This window comes from Hylobates moloch, unplaced genomic scaffold (assembly GCF_009828535.3).
Source record: "Hylobates moloch isolate HMO894 unplaced genomic scaffold, HMol_V3 SCAFFOLD_3, whole genome shotgun sequence".
Lineage (NCBI taxonomy): Eukaryota > Metazoa > Chordata > Mammalia > Primates > Hylobatidae > Hylobates > Hylobates moloch.
In genome coordinates this window covers 65,432,455-65,440,957 of record NW_026652278.1, presented here as the reverse complement: position 1 = coordinate 65,440,957, position 8,503 = coordinate 65,432,455, and the positions used below count along the sequence as shown (strand labels likewise).

The 8,503-nt window shown below is 40.5% G+C and overlaps 1 protein-coding gene and 1 long non-coding RNA gene across 2 annotated transcripts in view; one reads left to right on the top strand and one right to left on the bottom strand.

The window, feature by feature from the left end:
• The window catches only part of LOC116480734 (DNA replication ATP-dependent helicase/nuclease DNA2-like), a 218,767-nt gene that overhangs the window by 19,806 nt on the left and 190,458 nt on the right, over window positions 1–8,503 (top strand). The window lies entirely within an intron of this gene.
• LOC131383073 (uncharacterized) lies at window positions 3,554–4,534 on the bottom strand. Its single transcript, XR_009212798.1, has 2 exons — window positions 4,390–4,534; window positions 3,554–4,090 (listed from the first exon to the last, which is right to left on the bottom strand). It is a non-coding gene; the product is annotated as an uncharacterized LOC131383073 (long non-coding RNA).

The window sequence follows — 8,503 nt, the reverse complement described above, 5'->3', positions numbered from 1 at the left end:
TAGTAGTAGTATTACTATATATATATAAATATATATAGTAGTAGTATTACTATATATATAAATATATATAGTAGTAGTACCAGCTACTCAGGAGGCTGAGACAGCAGGATTGCTTGAACCTGGGAGGCGGGGGTTGCAGTGAGGCGAGATTGCGCCAGTGCACTCCAGCCTAGGCGACAGAGCAACTCTGTCTCAAAAAAAAAAAAGATAGATTTGGAAGGCTTTAAACATTGACTATTCTTCTGAGTAAATTATAATTATAGTAGACTGTCTAATTTAATAATTAAGGAAATGAAAATAAGCCTAAAAGGAAATATATACATATATGTATACATGTATACATATGTATTCTCCTGTCTCAGCCTCCGAAGTAGCTGGGACTACAGGCACATGCCACCATGCCCGGCTAATTTTTGTATTTTTAGTAGAGATGGGGTTTCACCGAGTTGGCCAGGCTGGCCTCGAACTCCTGACCTCAAGTGATCCACCTGCCTCAGCCTCCCAAACTGCTGGCATTGCAGGCGTGAGCCACAGCACCTGGCCCAAATCTATCTTTTTATAAGAATTCTTCAGGCCAGGTGTGGTGGCTCATGCCTGTAATCCCAACCCAACACTTTGTGAGGCTGAGGAGGTGGGAGGATCATTTGAGCCCAGGAGTTTGAGACCAGCCTGGGCAACATAGTGAGACCCTGCCTCCATATAAAATATGTAAATAAAAATTTACAAAAGAAACCTTCAAGCTGGATGTAGTGGCTCACACCTATAATGTCAATACTTTTGGAAGCCGAAGCGAGAGGACTGCTTGAGGCCAGGAGTTTGAGACCAGCCTGGGGCAACACAGGGAGACTCTGTCTCTTTAATTTAAAAAAAAAAAAAAAAAATCTTTTAGGCCAGGCGTGGTGGCTCATGCCTGTAATCCCAGCACTTTGGGAGGCCGATGAGGGCAGATCATGAGGTCAGGAGATCGAGACCATCCTGGCTAAAACGATGAAACCCCATCTCTACTGCCAAAATACAAAAAAAAATTAGCCGGGCGTGGTGGCAGGTGCCTGTAGTCCCAGCTACTCAGGAGGCTGAGGCAGGAGAATGGCGTGAACCCGGCAGGCAGAGCTTGCGGTGAGCTGAGATAGCACCACTGCACTCCAGCCTGGGCGACACAGCGAGACTCCATCTCAAAAAACAATAATCATCATCATCATCATCTTTCAATAATAAGCCGATAAGAGTAAATATTTCAATTTTCAAACCCAGTAAGTGGAGGCTGCAGTGAGCCAAGATCACACCACTGCACTCCAGCCTGGGTGACAGAGTGAGACCCTGTCTCAAATAAATAAATAAATAAAGGCAACATCTAGACATTTATATGATCATGCCTGTAATTCAACTATAAAGTCTCTATAATAAAGTATGAAGTGAGGGGCCGGGCATGGTGGCTCATGCCTGTAATCCTAGCACTTTGGAGGCCAAGGCAGGCAGATCACCTGAGGTCAGGAGTTCAAGACTAGCCTGGTCAACATGGTAAAACGCTGTCTCTACTAAAAATTAGCCAGGTGTGGTGGCGGGCGCCAATAATCCCAGCTACTCAGGAGGCTGGGCAGAAGAATCGCTTGAACCCAGGAGGCAGAGGTTGCAGTGAGCTGAGATAGCGCCACTGCACTCCAGCCTGGTCGACAGGAGCGAAACTTCCTCTCAAAGAAAAAAAAAAAGTATTAGTTGGAGAATGGGTGAAAAGTAACACATATTCCTTGCTTTACTATTCCATTGTTTTAATATTAAACCATTACAATCTTAGTAAATGCAAACATGATTATTTTTTATTGTGAGGATTGCTCACTGTTGAGTCTCTAGCACTTAGTATAGTGCCTGGCACATAGTAGAAGCTCAGTAAGTGTCTGTCAATAAATAAATGGAAAATAAGGTAATAAGGACTTAGCACAGGGTCTGGCTCAAAGTGCTCCATAAATGGATGTTAGATTGGAATTGAAATCTTGCTTATCAGAACCACAATGCAGATTGCTCTTTGAAAAGATGTAAAGACAAAAACAGCTTTATCTTTTTGAGATCTAATATTTCCTTTTGTGGTTCTAGTGAATTACTCCTTCTTATACCCTTGGAAATTGGTTGCATTATCTCTTAATGGAATCCCACCTTTAGCAACTAAGTCTCCATTCTAGTATGATTTCTACTTCATTGAATATATATAAATGACATATATGTCCATATAACTAATTCTATCTAAATAAATGACAAGATGTTTACATATAGAATTGTTTGAGGTTAGCTAAACTTTTCGGATTAATACTTGGGAGAAGGGAAGTACTTGCTTTTTTATCTTAAACCTTTTTGTGCTATTTGAATGTTCTAATCACATAAAACATCAAAGAGATTTATACAGGTGATGAGATTATGAGACATTGTAGCTTTCTTATTTTTACTTTTCTGTACTTAAAAAAGTGGGCTGGGTGCAGAAGCTCACACCTGTAATCTCAGCATTTTGGGAGGTTGAGGCAGGATGATGTCCTGAGCCCAGGAGTTCAAGACCAGCCTGGGCAACATGGCAAGATCCTAACTCTACAAAAAATTTAAAAAAAAATTAGCCAGGCATGGTGGTGTGCATCTGTGGTTCCACCTACTCCAGAGGCTTGAGGTGAGAGAATAGCGTGAGCCTGAGACATCAAGGATGCAATGAGCTGTGACTGCGTCACTGCTCTCCAGCCTGGGCAACTTGAGAGCAAGACCTTGTCTCAAAACAAATAAAAATAAATAAAAAAAATTTAAAGTGACTATATTTTTTAAATGTGGCAGTGGTACATTCAATACTAAATTAAACCTTCTTGAGCTTATTCCAAATATCTGGCAGTATGTTCAATCAGGCACAAAGCTGCTACCCCAAAACACAGACTATGGGGAACAAAAGGAAAATGTGGCTGGGCACAGTGACTCACACCTGTGATCCCAGCATTTTGGGAGGCTCAGGTGGGAGGACTGCTTGAGGTCAGGAGTTTGGGACCAGCCTGGGCAACATGCAAGACCCCATCTCTATAAACAAAAAATTAGTAGGGCATGATGGTGCATGCCTGTAGTCTCAGCTACTTGGTAAGCTGAGGTGAAAGGGTTGCTTGAGCCCAGGAGGTCAAGGCTGCAGTGAGTTATGATTGTACCACTACACTCCAGCCTAGGCGAGACCCTGTCTTTGAAAAAAAAGGAAATGTAAGAAAGGCAGAACACCATTTCTCCTTCTTGTCTTTACAGAATCCCAGTGACATTTTACTGCAACAAAACCAAACTGTATGAAGTTAAGCCCTGTCTCCAGGAGGCATGAAACCACCTCCACTTCTCAAGATGCTGGCTTCTTCTCAAAACAATCTGAAAGACAGCTCCCTGGATATTTTGAAAATTCAGCTTGTTTTTCTGAGAAAAATATATTAATAACTTCTGAATTCTCTGACATTGAAGAAATTGAATAACGGTGTTAGCTTTCACCTACTGGGAAATATTCAAAGCTAAGTCTACTAAAATGAATAAAACTTTTAATAAAATCTCTCTAGTCTCGTTTTTTAATCTTTAGAGTTTTTGTTTTGTTTAATAGTTCGTATCTTTCTCTTTTTTTTTTTTTGAGACAGAGTCTTGCTTTGTCGCCAGGCTGGAGTCAGCTCACTGCAACCTCCACCTCCTGGGTTCAAGCAATTCTTGTGCCTCAGCCTCCCAAGTAGCTGGGATTACAGGTACACACCACCACAAGCAGCTAATTTTTGTATCTTTAGTAGAGACAGGGTTTCACCGTATTGGCCAGTCTGGTCTTGAATTCCTGACTTCATGATCCATCTACCTCGGCCTGGAATTACAAAGTGCTGGGATTACAGGCGTGAGCCACCACGCCCAGCCAAGTTCATATCTTTCCTATATTTAAACTTTTCTGCCTCATAGATTTGGCACACTTATACCTTTTATAAAAGTCAATACTGACTACATAGTTGAAGGAAAAAAGAAATTACTCGCTAAGCTTGTTGCCGAGTTCTTGAAGAGCTTGCTCTTGCTCATGATATATTTTTTTCAACTGCTGATTTTCATCCTGGAGGTTAAGGAACTCCTTCAGAACAATAAAAGACAGAAAATGCAATTTAAAAGAAAGAAGAAACTCCAGATTGTACATATACCATTAATTAGAAACAAACATCCTTTAGCTTTTTAAAAGAAACAAATTGTGTCCAAAGCTCTTTCCTAGCTGCTGTATGTATGAACTATTTTCCATTTACTTAATCTCTTTACTGATGTTTTTTAAGATGACTAGTATATCCATTTCCTTGGTATAATGTAAATTATGATTTATCTTTTTAAATAAGTTAACATTTGTCAAGATAGAATTTTTAAAGTTTTACCACTATTTACTTTTTTAAGACTAATGATTTGTTGAGTCTCATTTCTAAGATGAGATAAGGCATCTTTCTCCTTTTGAAGATCTTCCTGCAAAGTCTGCCTCCATTCCTTCTCAATCTTCAAGTCAGTTTCCAGTTGCACCCTTGAATGACAAATAACACACAGAAGCTCAGTGCTATTTCTCACACGACAGTTGTTATGTATTCTTTACTAAAATCATCTTTTTGGTTTATTACTCTGGCCTTTGTAATGCATTTTTCAGACATTTTCTTTCACAAATATTTTTCAGTAAACAAGTTCAGCAGCACAGGGTTTTCCAGTCACAAAATACTGACTCATTTGCCAGCCACGAAAAAATCCTTGCTAACCATTTATACCATTAATTAATTTCATATACATAAATATTGCATAAGCATAGAAAATGCCTTGGAAAGGCACACACCATAATATTAAAACTGGTTACATCTTGGGAATGGAACTAAGAGGAGGAATGTAAGATTCTAATTGTCTTACACTTCTATGCCATGTGAAAAATTTTACAACAAACTTTATTCCAATATAAGAATTACAGCAATTGCTAAATCAGTTTAACTTCACTAATGGCAAAATCAGCCCTGTTGCAGAGTGCTAATTTGCAAATTACTGTTGGAAGCTGACCAATTACAGGAAAGGCCTAAAATCAAGCAGACACTGGGGGAAAGTCCACACTGCCTGGAAATGCCAGTTCTGAAAGCATTCCGGCATTGTTCTTCTTTTTTTTTTTTTTTTTTGAGACAGGGTCTTGCTATGTTGCCAGGCTGGACTCAAACTCCTGGGCTCAAGTGATCCTCCCACCTCAGCCTCTCAGCATCTGAGACTATAGGCCTGCCACCAAAACTCCTAAATTATTCTAACAGGTGCTAGCTGGCAAAGCAAACATAGTTGAATTTCCACATTTTAAGTTGACTAAAAAAAAAAAACACAAATCACTTCCATGATTATTGCTCATAAGCAGGTATAACAAGCGAGGCATTTATCTACTAACAATACTACAGTTACTAATACTTTATATTTTAATTGCAACATTATAATGTTGAGTACATTATTTTAATATTTTTGTGTTAATATTCAGATTTTTTTTATTATTTCCTCATAGTTAGCATTTCCACATACAGCCATATATTTTTCAGTGGAATAAATTTTAGATTTTGTAATTCAGGTTGAGGAGAAGAGTACCTGAAAATGGAATTTACAAATTATTGATAAATAGTATTTTACTACAAAGTTAAAATTTGAACAGCATCTCTTCAACTAATGTTATTTCATTACAATGCTGACAAGAAAAAAAACTGATTCCCACTGGGACCACTGTCTGTGTGAAGTCTGCACATTCTCTCCATGTCTGTGTGAGTCTTCTCCAGGTACTCCAGTTTCCTCCCAGATCCCAAAGATGTGCATGTTAGATGAACTGGCATTATCCACATTGTCCCAGCCTGAGTGTGGGTGTGTTTGGGTGCATCCTATGATGGAATGGTGTCCTGTGGAAGACTGGTTCCTACTGGGTACCCGAGCCGCCAGGATAGGCTCCGGCCACCAGTGAGCCTGAACTGTAATAACTGGGCAAAGAATTAGCTTACTCGTTTTTATTCATCTCTCTTAAACGTATGCATAACTCACGCTTATTTCAATATTCAGTATTAGAAGTGTTCTGGTCTTTAGTTAGCAGTTTAGTGATGTTTTTGTGAACATAATTATGCAGCAGAAACTTAACTCTTCTTCATATCAAGTAGCCTATGATAAAACTGATTTCATTTAGCATCATTTCACTCAGTCAGAGTTTCCAAGAACCTGTCGATGACATTAAGTGAGGACTTACTGTGTATGTTACATAATGTGAGGACTTACTGTGTATGTTACAAACACTGAAGTAACCAAAGCACACAGTACCCTGTTGAATGGCCTCATCATCCAGAATCAGAAAAAAAGTGAATGAAAAAGCAAAGAAAAATTTTGTTTTTAAGTTATATAAATATATTGTCAGGATACATGTTGAATACTAAAGGCAAAAACCATAAAAGGAAAAAGGGAAGATGTACTAAGCATGGTGGCTCACGCCTGTAATCCCAAAACTTTGGGAGGCCAAAGCGGGCAGATCTCGAGGCCAAGAGTTCAAGACCAGCCTGCCCAACATGGTGAAACCCCATCTCTACTAAAAATACAAAAATTAGCCGGATGTGCTGGTGCCCGCCTATAATTCCAGCTACTACTTGGAAGGCTGAGGCAGGAGAATTGCTTGGACCCGGAAGGCGGAGGTTGCAGTAAGCCAAGATCTCACCACTGCACTCCAGCCTGGGTGACAGAGCAAGACTCCGTCTCAAAAAAGAAAGAGAGAGAGAGAAAGAAAAAGGAAGATGTAAGTATATAAAGAATTAAAATGTCTAAATAAAAATCACTATAATCTAAATTTTAAAATAAACAATAAACTTAGAAAAAATTTTCAGGCTGGGCGCAGTGGCTTATGCCTATAACTCCAGCACTTTGAGAGGCCGAGGCAGGTGGATCACTTGAGGTCAGGAGTTCGAGAACAGCCTGGCCAACATGGTGAAACCCTGTCTCTACTAAAAACACAAAAATTAGCCAGACGTGGTGGCACACACATTTAATCCCAGCTATTCAGGAGGCTGAGGCATGAGAATTGCTTGAACCTTGGAGGCAGAGGTTGCAGTGAGCTAAAATTGCACCACTGCACTCCAGCCTGGGCAACAGAGTGAGACTCTAAAATATATATGATTCATGCCTGTAATCCCAGCACTTTGGGAGGCCGAGGTGGGCAGATCACAAGGTCAGGAATTCGAGACCAGCCTGGCCAACATGGTGAAACCCTGTCTCTACTAAAAACACAAAAATTATCTGGGCATGACAGCGGGTGCCTGCAATTTCATCTACTCGGGAGGTTGAGGCATGAGAATTGCTTCAACCCAGGAGGCAGAGGTTGCAGTGAGCTGAGATCGCGCCACTGCACTCCAGCCTGGGTGACGAAAAAAAAAATAGTGGTATCACTACAGAGTAAGTTGCATTACTGCAGAATATCAGATTTGTCTTACCTATGCTTTTGTCAAACACTAGAAAGGTAATTCAGTAACAGAGTACCAGAGTTTCAAGACTGTATTCTACTGATCGGCAAAGTATCCCAGTCGTGTTCTTCATGTGTTTCATTTGGCAAGGCACAGAGTCTTATACAACAAACCCAGGGCACCATTAATAAATCTGACGACTTAAATGCTCCTTGTAACTTAAAATTAAGAGGAATTTTTTTTTTCTGAATGTTTTGGGGTTTTTGTTTTGTTCTGTTTTTAGAGACAGGAACTCACTCTGTCACCCAGCAGGCTGAATTTTAGTGGCACAATCACAGCTCACAGCAATCTTGAACTCCTGGGCTCAAGCAATCCTTTTGCTTCATCTTGCCGGGCAGCTGGGGCTACAGGTGTGTGCCACAACACCCAGCTAATTTCTTCTTTCTTTCTTTTTGTAGAGTCAGGGTCTCACTATGTTGCCCAGGCTGGTCTTAAACTCCTGGCGTCAAACAATCCTCTCGCCTTAGCCTCCCAAAGTGCTGGGATTACAACCATGTGCTACCACGCCTGGCCCTGTTTTTGGCTTTGGAAGTGGATTTCAATTTCACAGTTTTCACAGTGTAGAAATAATATGGGTTTTCTTTCTTTTCTTTTTTTTTTTTTTTTTTGATACGGAGTCTCGCTCTGTCGCCCAGGCTGGAGTGCAGTGGCATGACCTCAGCACACTGCAACCTCCGCCTCCCGGGTTCAAGTAATTCTCCTGCTTCAGCCTTCTGAGTAGCTGGGATTACAGGTGCCTGCCACCACGCCCGGCTAATTTTTTTTAATTTTTAGTAGAGACGGGGTTTCACCATGTTGGTCAGGCTGGTCTCGAACTCCTGACTTCATGATCCGCCTGCCTCAGCCTCCCAAAAGTGCTAGGACTACAGGCGTGAGCCACCAGACCCAGCCTGTAGGTTTTTCACCACAGTAATACTTCCTGGCCTAAAGCCAGGGAATTCTACATATTAATTCCTCAAATTACTCAAATTATTATATTTGAGAAATATTAATTTCTCAAATTACTCAAATAT